The following is a 26470-nucleotide window of genomic DNA, read 5'->3' as shown; positions in this document are numbered from 1 at the left end:
ACAACACCATGGGGCACATTCAAATATGTCAAAATGCCATTTGGACTTAAAAATGCAGGGGCGACCTTCCAAAGAGTAATGGACATAGCATTTGCAAAAGAAATTCATGATTTTCTGGTTATATATCTAGATGACCTGACTGTTTTTTCTAAAACAGATCAGCAACATTTGGATCATCTAAGACAAGTATTCTTAAAATGCAGAAAATATGGTATTTCTTTAAATCCTAAGAAGTCCTTATTTGGTCTAGAGGAAGGCAAACTATTAGGCCATATTATCTCCAAAGAGGGCATCAGAATTGATCCTGCTAGAATAGAAGCTATTATGCAAATACCCCACCCTAGAAATGTCAAAGAACTTCAAGCTTTCCTAGGAAAGATTAACTTTTTGAGAAGATTCATATCTAATTTAGCTGAATTAATTAGATTGCTTAGTAATATGTTGAAAAAGGATTCAAGTATTAAATGGACAGTTGAAGCCAAACAAGCCTTTGACGAAATTAAAATGGCTTTGACCAGAATAACGGTCTTTACAAGTCCAAAGTTTGACAGAGACTTCATAATATTTTCATTTGCATAAGAAAACACCATAGAAACTGTTTTACTACAAAAGGATGATCAAGGATGTGAAAAACCTATAGCCTTTTTAGTAAAGAACTTAGGGATGCACCACTAAAATACAAAATCATGGAAAAACAAGCTTTTGAACTTGTAAAAGCTATTAAAGACTTTAGAGTCTACATATTGTACTCCCATGTAATAGCCTATGTACCAAATGCTGTTGTCAAAGACATCTTAACTCAAGATGGAATTGAAGGAAAACGAGGTAAATGGATTGCTACTATATTGGAGTCTGATATTGAAATAAAACCTACAAAGCTTATAAAAGGATAGGGATTGGCCAAACTCATGACTGAAACAAATTGTCAAGCCCTAGACATTAATGAAATGGATAATGAACAGGAGATGACGACTCCACAAATTAGCTAGGCCTTCTTAGATTCACCTTGGTATGCTGATATAACTTATGTATTATTAAACCTGCAGGCTCCTCCAGGGTTATCCAGAACAAAGAAAAGGTTTTTAAAGATGAAAGCTTCAAAGTTTTTGTATTTTAGATAATTCTCTTTTTTGGAAAAATCACAAAGGAATTCTATTGAATTGTTTATTAAAAGAAGAAGCTGACAAGGTTCTCAAAGAATTTCATGCAGGAGACTGTGGTGGACACCTTTACTGGAAAGCAACTGCAGACAAGATCCTGAGGGCTGGATTTTATTGGCCAACCTTGTTCACTGATGTAAAGAAATTTGTCACTGCTTGCCATAAATGTCAAATTTTTGAAGGCAAGAGAAAACTATTACCTTTACCCCTGAGACCAATTTCCACTGAAAAACCCTTCCAACAATGGGGCCTGGACTTCATTGGAGAAATCCATCCTCCCTCTTCTGGCCAACATAAATGGATTCTCACTGCCACAGATTATTTCACCAAATGGATAGAAGCCATTCCTTCTAGACAAGCCAATGACATAGTGATTATAGGATTCTTAGAAACCAACATATTGTCTAGATTTGGCTGTCCTGAGAAGATCATAACTGATAATGTTGCTGCCTTCAAATCCAAGAAAATGATAAGTTTTTGTAATAAGTACCATATCACTTTAGGCCATTCCATAGCCTATTACCCTCAAGGTAATGGTCTAGCTGAGTCTTCCAACAAAAGCCTAATTAATATTATTAAAAAATTATTGGAAGAGAACAAGAAAAATTGGCACAAGAAACTTACTAATGCACTATGGGTAGATAGACTTACCACCAAGAAATCTATTGGAACTAGTCCTTATGAATTAGTCTATGGCATGGAAGCTGTATTTCCTTCATCTTTAGGAGTTCCTGTAATGAAATTACTTCAAGAAGCTCAAGTGGAACCCAATGATATTCAAAGGAGGATAAACTAGACCATCCATCTGCAACAGACCAGAGAGGAAGTGTATCAGAGATCCCAAGTGTTACAAGAGAAACTTAAGAAAATATTTGATAAAAGAACCAAGGCAGAAGACTTCTACCTTGGAGACAAAGTTTTAAGATGGGATTCCAGGAGAGAGGATAAGGGAAAACATGGGAAGTTTGACTTCCTATGGAAAGGACCTTTTATTATCCATGCCTTACAAGGGAACAATACTTACTATCTCAAAAACTTGGATGGCATAGAAACAGAAGAAGGGCCAGTTAATGGTTGAATGCTGAAGCATTACTATGATCTTACCTTTTAATGTATTCTAATTTTAACATGTAAATACTATATCCTTGGTAATGTCACAGTTTGGATTGGATAGTAACTTGCTAGAGTTGAAGCCCGAAGAGAAGGCCCTAAACTTTAGAAGTGTTACTGTCATACATACAATAGAGCAACAAGTAGAAGAAGATTTCACAGCATAGTCAAAGTCATTCAGAGGCTATCTGACCTACTGTTCTTGACTTTCCACCAAGAAAAGCCATCCCCAAGTGGAGCCACTGCTATGCTCCTATACCAATAGGTGTCATATTTCATGATTGACTTGATGAGCTATGTAATATGTTCATACCTTTCCTTGTTGCAAAGGTTTTCCATAATGTCAAAAAATCAAAAAATTTAAAAAATGTAAAGAGGGTATACCCTAAAAGAAAAATCAAGGGTAAAAAGAATAAGATGGTAAAAAAAGTGAAGAAAAATGAACCCCACCAAAAGAAAGACCAAGGAAAGTGTGCAAGTCTAAATGCAACTACTTTTTACTCTTATGTAATAATCAAATTGTGTGCAACTTGTAACTTATGCCACAATTGGTGAACAGTCAAATAGTTTAAACTTGACTAGTTCATACTTTCAATTTTATGTTTTAGAGATAGAGAATAAAATCTGACCAAACTGTTTAATCTTGGAAGATAAGTAGATAGGTAGAGTGAATAAAAGGAGCTCAATTTAGTATGAGCCCTTGGATGTATTAAGGTTAGACTTAGATAGATTTCTATATGTAAAAGAAAAAGTGTGATAAGGGTTTGCCAGTCCAAGTGCACCCTAATAAAGAAGAAAAAATGTCAGGCTAAAGTAGGTAGGGTAGGTAGATGGTGTTGCAAAATTACTTGTGATGGATAATGTCTCTAAATGTGTTAAGTTTCCCTTTTATCACAAGTGCAAGGCAAACATTACACTTGATGTAGTTCAAGCAAAACAAGGTTAAATAATTAACTTCCCTTCATATTTTTCCCTAAAGACTTCACTAATTCCCCCTAAAGTATCAAGGTCTTTGAAAATTAAAGGGGCTCAAAGCATTTCTCTAACTTCTGGAGGGATCGGACCCTTGGCCCAATAATTTAAATGGCCTAAGTACTTAAAACCATCCATAAATCATTCATTCACTCTCATAAGTCTTTTCCTAAGTAAAATCCTATTTTACTTAGGAAAAATGCGCAATATCACATAAAAACCCCTTTTCCACTTTAAGCCTAAGTTTAAATGTATACTCTAATGTTTTTACTTAGCGCTTTTTATCACATTGCTTCATATTAATTTCTGACTTATATTATATAAATCCTTTGGAAAAATTAACCCACTCCCATATTATTTAACTATATAAAACCCTGAAATAGTATATATCCCGCCCCGGTTAAATATAACCATAGATACTTGTCAAACATGATTAATTGGAATTAATTAACCCTTACGGTTAATTAAGAACCACCCCCCAACCAATCGCATTACCCCCAATACAATTAAATATTTTTTATTGTGTTGGGCCTGCCACAGTCAAACTCCACTGCAATATGCCTCCCGTCCACCGTTCGATCCCATCCCCATCATCCGACGGTCGGTATCGATATCGCACCCCCCCTGGTGACCGCGCGTTAGCGCATGATCACTAGGCGGTTTTCCTCCCGTACCTCTGCCGCGCGGCATGTGACTAGTGGAATTGCTGTCCTCTGGTCTAATACCGCCCAATTCCAAAAGTGGTGCGATCACATACCAATTACCGGCCTCCACAAAACGACAAAACGTCATTTCCCTGCGTACGTCACCCGCCCGATAATCCCAAAAAACCCCCCACCAACATAGATCTTCCGAATAAAACCAATGAAATGTCAATTTCAATGTTTTATATGGCAAACTGTGTTCCCATGCAAAGCGACGTCCCAGTCAACCGCTGAAGCTTTTCAACCGCCACTTGGTCAGAAAATTTGTAGCGACGCCGTCCAAAACCTGTTATCCATCCTGCCATTGCACTGTTCACTTCCCCAATACAAGTATTTACCCATTTCCACCGAAACCCTGCAAATTTTGGTTTTATACTGAATATTCCACAGAAAGGACCAATTTCAATATACATTCAGTTGTTGTTCACTATATAGGTTCCCAAACCTGCTCTTTTCACTATTTTTCACAAAAAACCCAAGTTCCATTCCTGAATCCACAAGAACTAGAGATGGAAACTCATATAGCTCTGAATGTTGTACCTATGAACACCCCTCACAAAGATTTAGATTATCTGCCTCTGGTTGATAAAGATTTTCAGATAAAAGACTTATCCAGTAATGAAAACCACCTTAAGATCTTTTGCCAAGCCAGAGACAACTATCTTAATGGCTCTGACATCTTAGGACTGTGGGAATCCAACCTTCCCATGTACTTCCTCCCTTCAATCCATGTTTTCCCAGATATCATTCATCACTGCTGTGCCAATTATGACCCTAACCAAAGAGCAGTCATGTCCCCAAGTCAAACAATCCTTTTTCCCATAACTGCTCAGTCCATCAATGAAATGCTGCAATTCCACTCCAGTCATGCTCTCACTCCCCTTTCTATGGGATACTTACTTGAAAGAGCTCCCCAATTGTCTCAATCAGAACTGACTCGCATTTGTCAGATGTTCATGGACCCTAAACATCAGCCTAAAGGCCCACCTCCTTATCTGCAGGTTTTCTTTACAGATACAAGAAGAATTATTATTGATATGATAGCCTCAATCATGGGATTCAACTCTGGAGAGTATGTTGATGAGATAACCTTGGTGTTATTGTCAATTTTTACTCCTGGACAACCCCCTACCGTTAAATATGATTATGCCTCTTATATTGCCAACAAAATTCATGACTAATTCCTAAGACTGGACAATGAAGAAGTCTTCAAATACACTACTTTCATATATCATCTTCTGTTGTATTATCAGTCAAATAACTTCCCTTTCCCTGTCGAGAAACTTGATACCAGAGGCAATCCAAGGTCTGTGATTTTTTGGAGTCCCATTTTCCATATTTCCATTGAGACCCCTTACACGTACAATGAGTTCGTTGACCTATTTGTCCATCCAACAACCACTTTATTGATAGGAGTTTCCCCTCCTAGGATAAATGGTGATATGAAGAAAATCCTCCAGCTCTCCAAGCAGTACAAGATAGGTGACTGGTACCTATATAAGAATCACACAGAAATCAGGATTTATGGGTGTGAACTCTTTGCATTGAAATATTTCAGGCAAATGATAAATGCAGACCTAGTCCATTTTTTTAATGCCAAGAAGAAAGCTCAGCTTAGAATCAAGAACCAGCTAGGCCCTTTTGTCTGCAACACTAGGGAAGCATGGAAAGAAGCAAAAAATTTCTTAGAAGAGAAACTTAAGTTACAAAAGAGTTTTGGGTGGAAACCATATGATCCTAACAGTTTTATATGTGATAGGAGAATGAAGAACAGGTTGTCCCCATATATTCACCATAGAATTCCAGAAATTGAAAAATATGCAAATATGGATGAATGGAGGGAAGGTACCCTAGTAGAGCATGATAGTGAACAGGTCAATTTTGAGAAAGTTATGAGAGATCTTGAGAAAACACTTGACTTGGATTCTTTTGGGCAGGTACCATTTAAGTTATCTCAAAGGTCAGGAGTTGGTGCCTCTAGTGCTGGAACCTCTCAGCAACCTTCACAAGAAACAAGTATACCAGCTACAGGGTCATCAAAGGGCAAGGAATTAGAGACCAGCTTTCAACACACTGAACAACCTACAATGTCCAAGCAACCTGAAACCTCCAGAGAACAGGCTCAAATACAGACTCCTCCCACTCAGATCAATATAGGGGAGCCTCCAGTTCTGCAAACTCCTCTAAATGAGGAAAGAAACAAAAAGAGAGACAGGGAAAAAACTACCCCTGCCAGTGAACCATCAGGATAGCTTGGAACAAAGAGACAGAGATTAAATCCCCTTTTAGAGGAGGAATTTGTAGAAGAAAATACAGATAGTCAGAGGGAAGAAAGAATGGAAATCCAGCAAACTTTCCCAATAGGAGGAACATCCACTAGCTTTCAAAAGCAGGAGCTAGAAAGGTAGAAAAGCATAGAGATATCTTCTTCCAAGCAACCAGGGATTGATGCCTTAGACATCAAGAAAACATTCATAGAAATAAAAGCCAGGAATGATCCATTGAGGCTGCAGGTTTATAACCAATATTTGAAGATGGCTCCTACAAATCAACAGAGATTGATGTCAGCCTATGACATCAAAGAAGGCAAGATGATAATGAGCTATTTCAAGCCCAAGGTGTAGCAGCCTAGATCAGTAGCAGATTATCTCAGAACAAATTTTGAAGTCATGGCAAAGGATATTCATCCTTTGGATCAAATTGAGTTGCATAAGCAAACGGGAGAAATGATTTACTCAACCTTGATTGGCAAGGCAATGATGGCCCACAGGTTACAAAATTCTTTGGACAACACTACTGCTCAACTACACTTGGAAAAGGCCTCCTCTCAGGCCAAAGATAATAGAATAAAAACCTTAGAAGAAATAATTATTGGATTGGGCCATGATCCCAAAGATGCAAAGGCTACAGAAGCATTGATCAAAAAGAAAGATGAAGATATTGCTGCCCTAAGGAAGCAACTAAAACTGCCACCTTCAAGACATCCACAGACTGATGAGGTTATAAAGCAAAAATCTAAAGAAGAGCTGATGGATTTACTCTTAAAGCTCAATGAACGACTGAATGATACTGAACAAGCACTTGAAAAGGCATTGAAGGACAAGCAGGGAGAGTCGACCTCCCAGCCTCCCAATGTAATACCAGTAGTATCAACAGCAGTCCCATCAACTCTTGGAGTAGCATTGGCACCAAATATTCCAGCAGTCACAGCAGAGGCAGTTACAGGTACAATAACAACAGGAACAACAGGTGTAGCACAGGGCAGTACTGCTAATTTGAGCACAAAAGAGCTAATAAAATCAATGGAAGACCTGAAACTACAAGTTTCAGAACTAAATAAGCTGAAGGAGAAATATGCCAAAATGGAACGAAGCTATGATCTCTCAAAGGTAAATGTTGTGGAAAAAACAAGAGAGATTAAAATGTTAGAAAACAAAGTAAAATAATTGGAGAAAGATCTTACATTTGACAAGCCTCTAACAGAAATCAAGATAATTCTTTGGGCCAACATCACTCAATCCATAAATGATGTTTGGCCATCCATCCAAGTGATTTTTGAGCAAATTGATCTTGTGAAGGTAGCCCAAGAAGAAGTCCAAAGGACAAGAGCAGAATTAGGACAAATGCCCGAGGAAGCCAATAGGCTCATACATTTTTTGAATACTAGAAATAAAGAACAGCTGGAAGGGTTAGGAATTAATGATAGGATAGAAACCATTTTGGAAATCAAAAGGGTATTAACCAAGAAAACTTTGATGTAGAATTTAGAAAGAAGATGTCATGACATGCAGGCAGAAATTAATGCTTTTATGGAGAAGTTTGATATTTTGCAAAATAAAGGGCTACCCTCTCCTTTAGTGATCAATGAAAGGTTAATGAGGCATAAAGATTATGTGGAGAAATTGAATAAGTATGCAGGCAACCAAGCAGGTTCATCTCCAAGTGCATCAGGAATAAAAGCAGTGCCTACAGGTAGAGTGCTCTACGACAACCTAGAGAACTTATTCTATGTCGAACATGAACTAAAGCACTTGTTCCCAATTCAGCCCACATTTTTTAGGTATACAGAAATAGATGAAACCCTCATAAAGCTTCAGAAAACCAGAATACCACAACCAAAATGGTGGGAAGAAATGCTTGAAATTTTGTAATTCATTCTAGGTAAAAGGTAAATTTTGATTTTTACTATAGTCAATGAAGATAAAGACGATGAAAAGAGTTCAACAGGTAAAGAGTATCAGATGCAGGTAAAGTGTATCAGTAGGGAAGTCAAAACAGAGTAACCAGCACATAGTTACACCAAGGACAACAAGAGGCCAAATCATAGGGCCTAACTCCAGCACATTCTCGAAAATAGGGACAACAAACCATTCAGTTGCCTTATCTATCATCTACAAGGTCTTCTAGCCTTATTTTCTTGAAGGATATGATTAGTCACCCCAGTTTATATCTCACTTTGTTATGAGATATTTCATTGTAATTTTTTTTGTATAAATACCCCCTCAATTGGAGTATTGAGGGTGGATTCTTAGACATTGCTGTAATATTGATTATTTTGGAATAAAGTGCTGTTGGACCAACTTTTGTATGGCTTGCTAGATAAAGAATTGATGCAAAGGACTTTCCACATATTTCTTGAATCAAACACCGAATCAATAAGTCCTCTATACCTTATGTTTTAAAGTTTTCCTTGTTTATTATATCATCTATGTTTCATATCTGAATGATAAACGAAAAAGAGTAATTCAGAATATGCTTGATTGCACTTTGTTTTCAATCGTTATTATTCTCCATGTTTTCTTCTGAATTAGGATAAACAATGAAATCTTAATTGCTCCTATTTTCTAGTTCGTTCATTTTGATTATTTATTAAAGAATACTTAACTGCTCTTTAGTAGTAATCATTCAAGTTCCCTCTTTAAATAGGCTGAAGGATTCTTAACTACCCTTCACCCATTTTAAACCCATTTCATCTATTCCAAGTTGTTATTCATTCCCTGTTTGACCATCTTGCTCTGTGAAACCATATTTTGTTAAGAAACCAAATCCAGTTAAGCCATCTTCTTTGACTCCATTAGCCCAATGGCCTAAACTACTTAGTCTTACCCCTCTGCTATTGAATCTCACCACCCAAACTCAAACAAAACTCCTAAACTTCACAACTAGCCTAATATCTTTCAAAACCAAGCTAAATCATAAAGAGAGAGCTCTCTCTGGGTACAGATTGGCTAGATTCTATACCTTAAAGTTGGTTTGTGGTTACCTCAGACCCCTTTCCTCTTCCCAACAACTTCAAGGAAAATCTGAGTGATAACAGAACCCCTGACCTCCTGGAAGGCTGAGTTTTCGCTAGAAGGACCACACCAAACGGGCTATGATAGGACTTGTTAATGGAAGTGATAATGTTGTATTTATTTTGAAGCGATATTGAGTTGCCGGAAAAAGGCCCGACGGTCAGGGTCAACCCCACGACCGTCGGACCTTTGGATTTATCGTTATCATATAATACACAAACATATTGTAATATCCCACATTCACTGCAAGCCACAACAACACATGGTATATCATACCATATGATTAATGTATCAACCAACAGAGCGAACACATAATACATTGCATATACATTGTAACAACATAACAAATGACGGAATGGTCGGGCGGGGGTTTCAAACCCTCGACCCATCAAAACCATATATAGGCAACGAATTCAACGCATTCCGATAACCAACATATCATATGTTCGGGCTTGAAACAAATCCATACAAATTTTTTATTAAATAGTTGCAGGTGCTGAACCCACCATACCACCAACACGCAGACCGAGGCAGTTTTGAGTAGGCCGAGGTGGTTTTTGTCAGCAGAGAGTGGTTTTGCAGGGGCAGAGGTGGTTTTGGATCATTCTAAGGGGTCTAGAGGTCACAGTGGCCAAATATGGTCAAGTTTATACTCGTTTGACTCGAAATTTTGAGCTGAACACAATGGTGAGGTCCATTTTCTCATTTGAGTCTCTGTTTTTGAGCTCATACCTGTAACAACATTTTGAAGACAAAATAAAGTGGTCAGCACTGGAAGCTAAAGGACCAGGAGATGTAGCCAAGAAGTCTGGTGAACTCCTTTATTAAATTTTGTTGTGTTGATGTGTTTGAATGTGTTTTCAATTTGCTTATGTGTTTATGTTATTTGCAACATTTTCGATCCATTGCACTAAGTAACATAAACAACTTCACATAAAGTCTGTAATACCTTTTTCATTAACGGATCAAGTGGTATCAGAGCTCAAAGGTTTTTAAGGTTTGACAAGTTTGTGTGAAGATTTGAATGCTTACTAGGTTGAGGCTCGGACGAGGTGAAGGTGAACTTGTTGAGGTGAATCCAGAGATTGGAAGGGTCTTTTCACAAAGAAGGATGGTGGATGAAACTCCACTTGGGTCAGAATCTCAATTCTTGGATAGTTTCATGACGATACGTGAAATGGTGGAAGAGATGTATCGCGAGTTTAAGAAGAACAAAGATGAAGGCACTTCATCACCTAAAGATCAAGAAGATAAGGGAAAGGGAGGAATGCTTCCTCCACCATCTCCTCCATCATCATTATCATTGTCATCATCATCCTCTTCTTCTCATAAATCTAGTCCTTCTAAGAAGAAAAAGAAGAAATCCTCTTTGATCAAATTAGATGTAAAATTTGATTTGCCGATTTATGATGGAGAACTTAACGCTGAAAAGTTTGATAATTGGATAAGACAAATTGAAGTGTATTGTAGGGTGCAGAAAGTTGTTTTAGAAAGGAAGAAGATCCAGCTTGCTAGCCTTTGACTTGGAGGAACCGCACTTGTATGGTGGGAAGGCAAGACACAAGCAGATCTCCAAAAGCATGGTAAAATCATTTCAACTTGGAATTAATTTGTTTCTGCTATTAAAAAACAATTTTATCCTTTGGATTATATGCCACAAGCAATGATGAGTTGGCAAACACTATGTCAATTAAAAGGTCAAAGTGTTCAAATTTATACTCAGGAATTTCGTAAGAGAGCTTTAACATTAGGCATATCATTGGACTCACCAGAGACACTGTTGAAATACATAGGTGATCTTCATAGTTATTTGAGGCATATCATACTTATGTTTAATCCAACTAGCTTAGATGATGTATCGGTTCAAGCAACTCATCTAGAAGCGAGAGGCAAAAATGTAACTCAAGATGTTGGAAAATCATCCAAACCTATTGAAAGCAAGAATAAAGTCAAGGAGAAACTTAAATGGAAGGAGAAGAAAACAAACACTGTGAAGAAAGATAAACCTTCATGCACTCATTGTAAGAAGGAAGGACACGATGACGCACACTGCTGGTAATTGCATCCAGAATTGAAGCCTAAGAAGTTTGGGAGTAAAGAGCGGAAGAATGCTACTGCTATTCAAAAGGACTTGGGGTCAGATTCAGGTGACGAGACAATGGTTACAACTACAGGTATAAAAGGTAAAGATTCTAAAGAATCTACAAGTACTTCTTCACATTCTATTGATAATGATAATGATGAGAGGAAAAGAAATGAGCTATTTCACATTAGAGTCATTTCCAAGCATACTAAAATTGATACTTTATTTGATAGTGGGTCACAAGTTAATTTGATTTCTGAAGCAATTGTAAAGAAGTTGGGTCTAGAAACAAAACCTCATAAAAAGCCATATCCATTAGGTTGGGTGTGTGATAAAACTAAGCTACAAGTGACGAAACAATGTAAACTTTTTTTTGCTATTGGGTCAAAGTTTGTAGATGAGGTTGAGTTAGACATAGTCCCATTGGACATATGTGGAATTGTATTAGGAAGTCCATACTTGTACGATAGAAATGCTATCTTCTATCGAACTGAAAATAAGTATCAACTCACTAAGGATGGAATTGAATATATTGTAAGGGCTCATAAACTCAAAGATAATTTCTCTCTCATAAATTCAGGACAGATGAAAAGAATTGTAAATTCAAGTAAACAATTTTTACTTATGATTGTAAAAGCAAAGGATATTGATAAATCGATGCCTTCCAAGGTTGTAATCCTAAATAGAAAGAAGATCTAGTTAAAGTTGTTTCTGATTATGAGATTCTGTTTTAAGAGCCTAGAGGGCTTCCACCTAAGCGAGAGATAGAACATGAGATTTATTTGTAGCAAGATGCTCCACTACCTAACATTGGAATGTATAGGTTATCAACTCTAGAGAATGCAGAGATAAAGAAGCAGGTACAGGAGTTGCTCGATCAAGGGTTTATTCGACCAAGCACATCACCGTGTGGATCACCTATTGTGTTAGTGTGAAAGAAACATGGTTCATGGAGAATTTGGATTGATTTTAGAGCATTAAATAAAATCACAATAAAAAATCGTTACCGTCTTCCTCGTATTGATGATTTGTTAGATCAGTTAAAAGATACAGTTTACTTCTCTAAATTGGACTTGCGAAGCAGCTACCATCAGATCAGAGTTACAGAACAGGATGTATGGAAGACTGCTTTCAAAACAAAGCAAGGACTCTATGAATGGATGGTTATGCCTTTTGGCTTAACTAACGCTCCAACTACATTCATGCGAGTCATGAATGATGTATTTAGGCCATTCATTGATGATTTTGTAATAGTTTATTTAGATGATATTCTTGTTTTCAGTAGAATGTGGGATGAACATGTAAAGCATGTAAAGCAGATTTTAGATGTTTTGAAAAGAGAAAATCTCTATGTAAAACTGTCAAAATGTGAATTTGGCAGAACATCTTTGAATTATTTGGGTTATATTGTAGGGGTGGTGAATTGAAGATAGATCCCTCTAAGGTTGAAGTCATTGTAAATTGGCCTAAGCCCAATACTGCTACAAAAGTTAGAAGTTTCTTAGGGGCAACACAATATTGGAGAAATTTTATTGCTAACTTTTCTTTGATTGCAACTCCTTTACATGCTTTGAAAAGTGTGAAACAGGTGTTTCAGTGGGGAGGCAAATAGCAGAAAGCCTTTGACACATTGAAAGAAAGGATCAGTACAACGCCAGTATTAACACTGCCAGATCTTCAATGTCCATTTGAGATCGAGACAAATGCAAGTGAATATGCTATAGGGGCAGTGTTGATGCAGCACATAAATCCTATATGCTTTCATTCTGAGACATTCACATCAGCAGTAGTTAACTATCCTACATATGATAAGGAATTATATGCATTAGTTTAGAGTGTTAAAAAGTGGAAACATTACATAATGGGTAAAAAAACCATCATACACACAGATCATCAACCACTTCAATATTTACACTCACAAACTAAATTGCAACAATCAAGACACTATCGGTGGATGGGTTTTCTACAAAAATTTCATCTTGTTATCAGATATAAGAAGGGCATACATAATAAGGTTGCAGACATGTTATCAAGACCAATTATAAATGCATCCACAATACTTAAGCATAATTCAGTAATTCATGAAAGTTACATTGAACAATATGCTCAAGACACAGATTTTAAGGATGTATATGCAATTTTAAGTCATGGAAAGCAGGTAGAAGAATTGGATTATTTCATAAAGGACAAACCCTTATATCATTTTGGAAAGTTATGCATTCCACAAACTAAAATAGTTAATATAATTCGAGAAGCACATACTTCTCTCATATCAGGTCATTTTGGTATAAGTAAAACAATTGCACAATTACAAAGATTCTGTTATTGGCCACGGATGAATGAGACAGTTTCTAGATATATTAAAGGATGTACTATGTGTGCTACAAGCAAGCCAAGTAATAGAAAATTAGGCTTGTATACTCCACTTCCAATTCCTTCTCGTCCTTGGGAAAGTGTTTCCATGGATTTTGTTGGGGGATTTCCAAAGTCTAGAAAGAGTCATGATTATTTGTATGTAGTTGTGGATAGGTTCAGTAAGATGTGTATTTTGACACCATGTAATAAACATGTCACAGTTGAACAAACTGCAAAGTTGTTCTTTCAAAATGTATGGGTTCATTTTGGGTTACCCACTTCTATTGTATCTGATCAAGATTCTTGATTTGTCAGGAAATTTTGGTCAAGTCTATGGGAGTTAATGGACACAAAGTTAAAGAAGAGCACGACATTTCATCTGCAAACAGATGGTCAGACAGAAGTGGTCAACAGGACAGTGATACAGTTGCTTTGAGGATATTGTAGCAAGCATCCCAAACTTTGGGATGAGCATTTGTGTTATGTGCAACATGCTTACAACCATGCAAAACATTCTTCTACTCAGAGATCTCCTTTTGAGACTTGCTTTGGTTTTATACCAAAGTCTCCCTTGGATTTTGTCTTCGGTAAAGACATAGTAGTTGATGGACACAGTGATGTGGACAAAGCCACCAAGTTCATTGAACAAATCTAGGAAATTCAGCAGGCAGTACAGGAACAGTTGGAAAGAAGCCAAGCAAATTATAAAGCGTGGCATGACAAGCATCGAGTTGAGCCTAGTTTTCAAGTTGGTGATCAAGTCTGGTTGTACATTAGAAAAGAAATATTGCAAGGGGAAGGTAAAAAATTGAAACCAATTAGATATGGTCCTTTCAATATACTTGACAAAATTGGTGAAAATGCTTTCTGCTTAGATCTACCAGCTTATATGTAGATCTATTCCGTTGTAAATGTTGAAAACTTGCGATTGTATGAGCCTTCATTGATTGAAGATCCCAAAGAACAAAGTCAGCTACCTTCCATTGAAGATCTTTTGCCTGAGTATCTTAATGAGCTACAAGAGGATACAGTTCTTGACAAGAGGATAAGGACTTCGCGACGGGGAAATGTTGAGTATTTTCAAGTTGGACTCAAAGGGACAAATCCAAGTAAAGCACGATGGATAGAGATTGGAAAAGTGAAGGAAATTTATCCTCACTTACTCGATAGCTAAAAACAACTTTTGGTGGTCCAAAAGCTTCCAGTGGGGAGGAGTGATCCAAAATGGATCCAGTTTTGCCTCTAGATCAAAATATTCAAATGAATATGAAAGTGGGATCAAGTCGAAGTGTTCGTCAACACAATTCCAATAATGCGAATGATGCGTAAATCCAAGTCCGGATGGAGAAGTTAGGGCCAACCAAAGTTTATGGAGAATTAGGGAAAAAAGTCAAAAAAATCAACGGTCAACCAGGTCAAAGCCTACGTCAGCAGGGACACATGTCACCTTGAGAATGATCCACGGGTCCTGGATGATTTCAGCAGAGGAGGTGACATGGCAGATTGTGATTGGTTGATATCGACCAATCCGGTGTTGACACGTGGCAGCGCAGATTTTGCCCAATGTGGCCTTATTTCCAAAATTTTGGGGATTAGGGAGGATTGAACCCCTGCCCTCCAGGAAGCCTGAGTTTTCATCGGAAGGACTGCACCGGACGGGTTACATTAGGACTTGTTAATGGAAGTGATAACATTGTATTTATTTTGAAGCGAGATTGAGTTGCCGGAAAAAGGTCGGACGGTCGGGGTCAACCCCACGACTGCCGGACCTTTGGATTTATCGTTATCATATAGTCCGCAAACATATTGTAATATCCCACATTCACCGCAAGTCACAACAACACATGGTATATCATACCATATGATTAATGTATCAACCAACAGAGCCAACACATAATACATCGCATATACGTTGTAACAACATAACAAACGACAGAATAGTTGGGTGGGGGTTTCAAACCCTCAACCCACCAAAACCATATATATGCAACAACTTCAATGCATTATGATAACCAACATATCATATGTTCAGGCTTGAAACAAAGCCGAACAAAATTTTTATTAAACAGTTGCAGGTGCCGAACCCGCCATACCACCAACACACAGACTGAGGTAGTTTTGAGTAGGCCGAGGTGGTTTTTATCAGTAGAGAGTGGTTTTGAAGGGGCAAAGACAGTTTTGGATCATTCCAGGGGGTCTGGAGGTCACAGTGGCCAAATATGGTCAAGTTTGTACTCGTCTGACTCGAAATTTCAAGCTGAACGCAATGGTGAGGTCCATTTTCTCATTTGAGTCTCTGTTTTTGAGCTCATACTTGTAACAACATTTTGAAGACAAAATGAAGCGGTCAACAATGGAAGCTAAAGGACCAGGAGACGTAGCCAGGAAGTCTGGTGAACTCCTTTATTAAATTTTGATGTGTTTGAATGTGTTTTCAATTTTCTTATGTGTTTATGTTATTTGCAACATTTTTGATCCATTGCACTAAGTAACATAAACAACTTCACATAAAGTCTGTGTTACACAGTAATTTGTCACCATTGGTCACCGTCCCTGTTACCCCTTCCCCGCACTTTGGAGGACTCATTCCGGGACCTGTGAGAAGTGACATAACTTGAAAAAACTTGCATTATGTTCCCCTAAGTATGGACTTCATATGCCTTGAAGACATCTCCTGCAGAATATCCTTAAAAAGTCCCCTTTTTCCATTTGCGCGGATCCACAGTGTATCACCCGCGCCAATGGGGGAAATTCTCCAAAGAGGGCGCGCCCGTTGGCGCTCTGTCTCAGAGTCTTACCCGCGCCTACCAAGTTTGGAAAAGGTTTTTAACAAACGCACGCCCGAAAGTTTTTTCCTTTCGACTCAAGAGGCTTTCCAAAGATAATGCCAATCTCATGGATGTCGAGATTCATCGTATCTCTATCCATAATAGCTTTTCGAGGATAATGCTTATCCCATGGATGTCTGGATTCATTGTATCTCTTCCTCCTCCTCCATCTATAAAAGCTTGTTCTGGTGCATTTGACAAGCTAGTTTTTGAGCATAGGGAGAATGATACTATCAGAAGTCTGAGAGATTGCTGTAAGAGTCTTCTTTGCATTCATAATCAAAGAGAGAGAGAGGCTTGTTCCCGATCCCGACAAGCTTTGCAAGACATATGTAGCTAATCACCCAGCCAAAGGAGGATTTGATGTCAGAACTATGGTTGTATACTCCTTTGTTGATTATCAATAATAGATGACTATCATTATGGTTCCATTCTTGCTGTTCATTATGATGATGTTTGAATTATATCTTTTCTGACCGATATATAATTGCATCTATTGGATTTTATGCTTGTATTCGTATCGTTCTTTGCATGTGCAGGTGTCCATTCACGGAGATCGTGAGGATCGTGACCGACTGGAGCAAAGGAACGGGAGTGTCAACTCTTCCACAACACTAGCGTTGGAATCCAAGTAGGTTCTCATAATCCACTTTTAATTTGCAATTAGGAACTTGCGTGATAGCATTGTTCGATTGTTGCTAGACCCATTTTGGGCTAGTGGGATCGCCTCTGTCTGCAGAGGGGATTTACCTCTCCAACAGTCTGTAATACCTTTTTCATTAATGGATCACCGAGCCTCCCTTGAACTGCGCATTATCTAGTCTCAGTCATCTAGTTGTGACCTTGCTTCTTGTCACTACGTAATGCACAGTTCCTACCTCCAAGGACTGCTGCAGTCTGCAATTTTTGTGTCCATGACCTGACCTTCACCTCCAGAATTACACAGTCATTCCTTCTAGCCTGACCTCCACTATGCAATGTGCAATCACAAGCCTCAAGCTCATCCCCTTAGGCCTTGAGCTATGAAAATCCACATCACCCCAACCTTCCTTGACTCCCAGGATTGCGTAGTGAGCTCTCCCAGTGTCCATACCTTTCATCTTGTCCCAATGATTATAGAAACTACGCAGTCTTGTCCCTCAAACCTTCCTGAACTATGCACTGCGCAGTACTAGGGCTTAATATTTTCCCCTAGATGATGGAACTATGCAATATGCAATCACTGAGTCCCTCTTCCTAGTCTGTCACTTGTTCGGGCTCAGTTGGTGGATGAAAATGCATCATCTTAGACTAGGGGGTTTTCAGATTGATGTCATCTCGTCATGAGTGAATTGCAGGAACAGGTGCTCTATCATGACAAGATGATGAAGAAGGATAATAAGGAGGGAAGAATGCTCGAATACTCTCTCACAGCTCAACTTACAAGTTGATCGACCAAGATAAAGTGAATGGACACTAGTTTGCGACCACTATTCAAGACTTGAGATCATTGGAGATTCCTCATCACCAAGCCATGTGGAGGTGGAGAGAAAATTATCTTCAAGAGGAAATCTAGCACTTAGTAGCAACATTGGCTTGACATTGCCACATCATCAAGCAATCCATGTCAGCAGTGTCATTTCATGTCATGTCATGAGTGGTCATATGCCACCTCACTATTGTGGATCATGTATATTGTATACAAAATGTATTGTAAAGTGGAATTCCAAAGGACACACATGGAATGTAAAGAGTCATGTAAGTTGAAAGTTCATAGGAAGTCAAACAGTCATGAGGGTAGTCAAAGAGTCACCCTTGGTTATAAATACTCCCTCATTATATGAGCAAAGGACTTTTCACCTTGGCTCTTCCTGCAAGGCACTAGAGAGACAAATTAGTTATTTTGAGGAGCAAGGAGTGGCTCCAATGCTCCACTATTGGATCTAGTGGTGTTCATTGTATATAGGTGTCCTAGAAATTTTACTTAATAGCAGAAGCCTTCAAGGCCAACATGTTCTTCATGCATGGATTATGGATATTTGTAAGACTATTATGTGAATGTTTATAATTCATGTTTGCTTTCATTTGTGCTAAATTAGTTGAACTATTTCAGTTATTTTGGTACTTATCATATTGAGAATGTGATGTAATTGCTATTATCATTGTCGCATCCTCATGGACTATTCTGTTGGATATTAGACAAATATTCCTTGTCATATTGGTTTCAATGACCGTCACATCTCTGTGGACTATTCCACTTCATTTTGTATAGACCCTTCTTGTTCATGTGTGTCTCTACTAGGGTGAAACTACTACCTCTCTCTTAGAGGCTCACTTCTTCTCCCCTCTGCAGTGAAATAACTTTGACACACATGATCGAACACTCATCGAGCACACCCCCTTGATTTCCGAAGGTGCATGTGCACTCCTCTCTCTTGTTGATAGTTAGAGCCAAGGCATATCTATAAGAATACATGACAACCAGGTTGATATTCTAGATGGGGCTGCTACTCCAAATGATGTGAGGTCTAATTAGGACTTCACATCGGGGAGACCTCATGGTTAACGAATTTCCAACACCATATGACAAGGTGAGCTCGTTGAATTTGGTTTGAACCTCTTATCTAAAATGGATCATACTCAAATCTTACTCCCGAGGTGTTTCTCTAATTTTTCCCTTTATTGATTTTCAATCCTTGATGAGCCTCTTTATCACTTGTCCCAGTTAAAGTTTGATGGTGAGGATGGAACATCCATAACTGAGCACATTTCTAATTTTCTTAAATTTTGTGAATCTTACGAAATCAATGATGAAGAGTTTGCTTGTGTTCTTTTCTTTGTCACCCTTGAATGTCGTGTTAAACCTTGCCACCTGATTCCATCCATTCCCTTCGTCAGTTCCTTAGGGAGCTTCATCAAGCCTCTGATAGGTATAATTACCGAGATGTTTGTAAAAGAATCAATCTCGTAAGAATGAAGCCTAACGAATCAAATGAGGATTTTTCTGATCGATTCCTTCACCTCTGCTGTGAAATTTATGAAGAAGACATGAATCAGGATTTCTTGAAGCAAGAGTTTGAGTGCTTGGTCCTTATCTCTTTACACGGTGAACCTGAAACCCTTGATTTTCCTACTTCCCCAACTTTTGTGAGTCACGAGACACCTCTAATTTTAGAGGAGGAACCTATTATTCCTTTTGTTCCTTGTCCTCCTCCTTTTCTAGTCCCGATGTGGGTGCCTCCTTGCAGTGATTATGAAGTTGGGAAATCTGAAAATCAAATTCTTAATCCACCTTCTCATTCTTCTTCCATTTCTCATGACTCAAATTCAATGGAGGAAATCCCATAATGGCTCATGAAGCCCACGGGGAAGACTAACTTACTCATTTCGCAACATGATGTTATCATTCATAACTCTAGCCTCCAATCTAATCTAGATTTATGTGATCCTCTATCATCTATATGCCATGATTCTTTGTACTGTGATCCGCCCAATCAATTGCTCCACTAGCTAGCCCTTCACACTCTTTTGATTTTCATGTTGCTGGTTCAAATTGCAATCAAATACAAGGAAGTCAATTTACACACGAAGAGGAGTAGGAAGGTGAAGATGCTTTTAATATTTCTTCTATTTTAAAAAATACTCCATGTGAAGATGATGCGCTTCCATTCTTGGATGATTTTCAATATGCTAATCTTAGTAGTGAATCAAATGTAATTAATTCTTTCAATCAATCCATAGCCTCAGACAACAATCATTATAATGATGATGACTTAATTGATGTATGTGATCACGAATTACCAGGTGCATCATCTAATATTTTGGTTTCTCATGAAGATTTTAATGTGGATCCAGAATCTAATTCAGTCAAATAAGATGTGCTTATCAAAACTTCCTCTTCATCTCACTATCCCTTGTGCTCTATCGTCTTCGATGCATCTACTTGCGATGGGGGTAATCCATGTTCTTCAAGTCCATCATCCAATGATTTAACCTCTCAATTGGCATAAGTTGGTGAGATTATCCATGATGCAAATGAAAAAAATAAAATCTTTGAGTACTCTTCCCAACCCTCATCATCTCTTCACTTGCATGAAGACAACTCTTCAAATCAACTTGCTCATGAAATTTCCTCGATTCATTTATCTTTGAATTTATGATCAGAAGAACCTTTCGAATTGAGTAATATGGTTGCTAAAGTTGAAGAATCTGGTCAAACTAGTGATAAATATGGCTGCCATCCAGTGAGTAGTGGTCTTATTGAAACGGTGGTAGTAACTATCCTCACACCATGCACGATCTGGTAAAATCTTTAAAATGTGATTTTACAATTCTAGAAAGTTCCAAGACGTGCCAGGAAGACGAGGCACTTCAAATTCCTTTGATGGTTATGTCAAGATCTCTTGACTATGGTAAGCCCCCCGAACTAAGCCAGATATGGTTTCTCCCACACAACCCTTCTCTCTACATGGTTTCAGTTAATGTAAATTTCTTTTTGAAAAATGTTTGGTATTTCAGGTATGATCTTTCAAATTTTCAATATTTTACTTCTAACCGGATTCAGGAATAATTTTTAGTTTATTCATCTTCATGCAAATCTCTCACATCAAACTTGGGTTTGGAATATGTATCTCTCATAGAGTCACGGAATTGTGAAGTTGATAATTTCAAAGACTATTTTGGCCGAAGGAATCATGCCTATCAGATTCTTCTCTTAATAGTCAGCTCCTGATTTTTCTTGCGTTATATTGCAAATATTCCCCTTCATCACACCTAAAATAATATCAAGTAATAAGGAATGTACGATTCATCACACAAATCAAGTTCTTCTCCATTCACCATTTCCTAACTGGTCTCATGTATTTTTTACGTTGGCATCCCTTTTAAATTCTTTTCATGATTACGATGCTTGCACAATTTGTCACAAGTTATAGGAAAATGATTTTTCACATTTGGCTTGCGAGGAACTTGGTTTGATTCTTTAGAGCATTCACAAAACTGTTCAAATTGATTTATCTTAATTTATTAGAAACTAGGAATATGATGCTTTAATCATCTCATCTGATCATTATTCTGTCTTTGATGATTGTCATTCATGTTATCATTTTACCACCAATATATCCAATGGAATTTGTTTTACATTCTTCAATCTTCATCGTTCAACATCTCACTATTTGGATTTTTTCCGAGCGGTCGAGGCACTTCAGCCTTTGCTGATGCTTATGTCAGGTCCTCAATTTCTTGACATGACTGCTGAATATAATCAGATCTATTCTGCCTCACAATATTCTCATTATAAACATGTGCCTCTAATTGAAAATCCATATTTTCAAAGAGTTTTGGGTTTTCAAAAGGATCATCGTGAGTTTTATGATCCAATCGTTGAATGGTTGGAGCAATCTAACTTAGCAAGCTCCATTACAATAAACAAGTTTCGGCCTTTTCTCATGCTTGCTAAGGAGGATGACACACAAGAAGGTGCATTGGAATGAAGTCCTCGAGGTTTATCTGATTATTCTTTCCGTTAGAGAGGTAAGAATGTGAATTGGATGAAAGTAGTGGTCGTGACACATCTTTCTGGCCACAGGCAAGACCTTTAAATTTTCGTGCAAATTATTCAAGGTCTCATATTTTCTCTTGCACATTGCTTTATATCTATTTTAATCGATTGTATCTTTGTGATTGCAGTTTGGGAACAATTATGGTGGCTGTTATCACTCCAATATTTCTCTTGAGTGTTTGAGAAAGAAATTATTAGAGGTAACCACAAACCAACTTTGGAGATTAGGATCTAGCCTTCCTAATTCTCAGAGAGGGCTCTCTCTATTTGATTTAACTTTGTTTAGTTATTTGATTTTAGGCTAGTTATGATTGTGCTTGGGTTTTGATTTAGATTTGGTGGTGGGATCACTTACTTAGATGAAAGAGGGGTGTCTTTTACCATTGGTCTATGGGGTCAAATGTCAAACAAAAAGGAATGGATCAAGTTCTAAAAACAATGTCTACAGGGCAAGATAGCAGAGTTACTTTAGATCTCAAGGCTGGATGGTGAAGTGGGTTTCAATCGGATCCAAAGAGAAATTAAGGTTTCCTTAGGCTGGATTATGAAGAAAATGAAAGAGGTCAACCGGGATGGGAGAGCAATTAAGGATTCTCAGATCCAGATATCAGAAGAAAACATGTAAATGATTAACTGTGGAAAACAGAGTGTACTTAAACAAATTCTGAGATAAACTTCCAGTTAATTCATTCAAATTTAGATAACATTTAAGTTTGTGAAAAACATAAGAGAATAACAAATTGACAAAGAAAATACTTCATTGTAATAGCTCTACACATGAATCCTGTAATGCAATCTCTTTATTACTTGCTCCAGTCTGCTGACTTGAAAATTGGTACAATAACCCTCAGGTTTATGATCAAAATAACTTTACAAATGTATATCAATCCACCTTCAATACTTCGAATTATGAAGTATTTATACAAAAATAATTTACAAAATATCCCAAACTGTCTTGGGAACTAATCTAGGAGAAAGAAAAATCTTCATGCAAGAAGATAGAGACAGCTATTGAACTGCTGTTTGCTGTCCCTGTTTATTAGGTTGTGCTGTCTTGAATCTTTGATATTTTGCCTTTTAATCTCTACTTTGTTGTTTAGTCTTCACGTTGGATGTTCTATTTACTCTGACCTTTCAACTGATACACTTTCACCTGATACACTTTGACCTGGCTGACCTGTCATTATCCTTTTACTATGCCTTTTTACTCTTACTGTACATTTTCACCTTTTGACTTTCTACAGTAAGTCATTTAATTTCTCCCATGTTTCAGCATCTGGTAATTGGATATTTATCATCTTCCTGTAAATCTCATCGGCCTCTGTATACTTGGAAAAAGTAGGCTTATTCACAAAAAGGTGTTTTACCTCATGCTGGAGGTAAAACAAATTCTCAAAAGTTTGGTACAAGACCTTGCCAGTAGGTATGCCCTTCATGGATGAAGTATTCACTTGATCTCTGGCTACTTCTCTAATTTTTCTATTGTAGTCCTCTTGTGCCATCAACTTATCATTTATTACCAAGAGATTCGGTAAACTCTTTTGCCTCAAAATTTCAAATTTGACCATGAATCTGTCAATGGCCACATGCATGGTTTGGCACTTGTCTTCTAGGTTTAACATTAAATTCCTCTTGGTGAGGACCCTTTTCACTTCCAAAATTGTACCTTTTATATCAGGTATCTCTAATTCCTGTAACTCATACTTGTTTTTGGAGTTGAGGAAGTGTATAATCCTTGTAGCTTCCTTTGGCATGTCTCCAAGTTATGCTTTTACTCTCTGTATGGCTTATGTAACCTGTTTTATCAAATAAATTTTCTCAAAAATTACTTGGATGGATGGCCAAATATCATTGAAAGATTCAATGATATTGGCCCATAATTGTTCCTTAGTCTGTCCAAGGGGTTCCTTCAATGTAAGTTCCTTCTCCAGGCTTTTTATTCTTTCATTCATTTTGGTTGCTTTCTACACTTCTTCTTTGTGCATGCTTTGGGCAAGCTTGTAGTCAGTTTCCAGATTGGTCACCTTCTCCTTAATCTTGTTCATTTCATTGGTCTGAATGGACATGTCTTCCATTGCCTTGACCAATCTGCTTGCATCATCTCCTGTAGACCCTGTTGCTGTAGACCCTATTGCTAATGTAGACGGTGTAGAAGCTGGCAGTGCTGTAGCCATTGGAGCTGTAGGAGCTAAGGATGTTGCCAAAGTAGAAGGTACTGCAATTGTTACTGTTGGGATAATAGTGGCAGGGGCAATCTCCAGACTAGCTTGTTTTACCTGTATCAAGCTATCCAATTCCTTTTCCATCTCCTTTAGCTGATCATTCAATTGAAGCACCAGGTCCATCATTTCCTCATGATTTGTTTGGCTCTCCAGGACCTCTTTTGTTTGTGGGTGTTCTGAATGAGGTAGCTTTAATTGTTTCTTGAGAGCTGCTATATCCTCATTCTTCTTTTTGATCAAATTTTCAGCAGCTTTAATGTCACTTGGATCATGGCCCAACTCAATGACCAAGTCCTCCAATGACTTGATCCTGTTGTCTTTGGCTTGTGAGGAGGCCTATTTGTATTAGGTTGTGATGTTGTCTAGTGAACCCTGTAGCCTGTGTGAAGCCATGGCCTTTCCTGTTAGGGTGGAGTAAATCATCTCTCCAGTCTGTTTATGAAGTCCTATCTAGTCAATGGGATGAACATCCCTGGCCAATACCTCAAAATTAGTTTTCTGTAATCAACTGAGGTCTTTGGCTGCTGGACAGTTGGCTGCATGAATGAGACCTGAATCTTTCCTGCTTTGATGTCAAAAGATTACATCAACCTGCTCTGGTTGGCTAGTGTGTGCTTGAAGTATTGGGCATATGTTTCAGCCTTTAACTTCTCATTCCTCATCTTTATCTCCTTGTACATGTCTTTAATGTCCTTTTATTTATCTGCTGGCCTAGTGAAGGATGAAACCTCAACACTTAGCTGTCTCTCAATCATTTGAGTGTTGGAGGTTGATGGTTATTGTGTCTCTCCTGAAGCAACTGTTCCTCTGCTTGTTTCTCCCATTGTTTCAGTGTCAGTAATTTCCACTAATTCAATGTTCTCTTCTTGTTCAGACACAAGATTCAAGTTGGGCCTTTTTCTGAGTTCAAAGTACTCATCTGTAGTCTCCATGTCATAACTAGAACCCTCCTCCCTATTCCTTTTTGGATTCCTGTCCTCACTGGCTGAGGTCTGTAAGACAGGAGGATTACTCATTGGTTCCCATAGTTCTGGAACTACAGGAAAGAACTCCGGTCAATTTGCTTTTCAACATTAATGAGTCTGTTCTCTACATCCACTACCATGTTATCCATGTCAATCAATGTGTTTTCCAACCATTCTAGGTTGTTGGAAAACTACTCAATATCAGGTCTTGGATGGTGGATGAAAGGTCCCAATTTGACCTTTATTCTCAATTTTTTATGACCCCATGAGGGTCATACTGCCACATGAATCTATTCCTGAATTTCATGTGCTGCAACATTTTGTCAGCCTCAGGTCCAACTTCTCTGTTATTACATATGAAGGGGCCCAATTGGTTCTTTATTTTAAATTGGGTCTTTTTCCTAGCTACTAGGAAGTTGACCTCATTTGAATTGATGATTTGCCTAAAATACTCAAGTGAAAATATCCTCATGGGGAGGTATTTGGGCAGTTTATAAGGGGAAAGTTGGCATCCATAGACTCTGATTTCAGTGTGGTTCTGGTACAAATACCAGTCTCCCACCTTGTTGTTCTTAGCCAACTATAACACCCTTTTTATTTCTTGTTTGATTCTAGGTTGAGGGGTACTGTTCAGCATGTTCATGATTGGATGGACAAATGAGTCTATGAAGTCCTTATAGGTGAATGCTATGGAGTATTTCTGGATCAAAGGTTTCCAATAAATAACTGACCTCTCTTTCCCTTGGTGTCCAACTTCTGGATGCTGATAGGGAATTTATGTGCTTGATAATACAAAAACATGTGAAATAACACTAAAGAGTACTTGAAAACTCTTTCAGTTGGCAGTCTGGTGAACTGTTCATGCATCCTGTCTGCAATGAACTGAGCATAGTTGTATATGACAACAGGAGGCTTGCCTGGGGTAAAAATGGATAGGAAGGCCAGGATAAACTCATCCACATGCTCATCTGTGGTATATCCTAGGATGCAAGAAAGCATGGTGATTATATGTCTGTTTGCCTCTGAAAAAATGGTGGTAGCATAAGGTGGACTATCTCTGGGAGTATGGCGGCCTTCTATGATGAAAGTTTGGAAAATTTGTCTTATCTTAACCATGTCTAGTGTGATATATGGTCCAATAGGCCTCCAATGGATAGTGGGGTCTCATTAGGGCTAGGTTGGACTTGTAGCATTTGGTTGATAGACTTTGGAGTGATTGTGAAAAACAACTGCTGATT

Source organism: Pinus tabuliformis, chromosome 8 (assembly GCF_031772625.1).
Source record: "Pinus tabuliformis cultivar Carrire ecotype Pingquan chromosome 8, CPIR1, whole genome shotgun sequence".
Taxonomy (NCBI): Eukaryota; Viridiplantae; Streptophyta; class Pinopsida; order Pinales; family Pinaceae; genus Pinus; species Pinus tabuliformis.
This window is presented reverse-complemented; position numbering follows the sequence as displayed.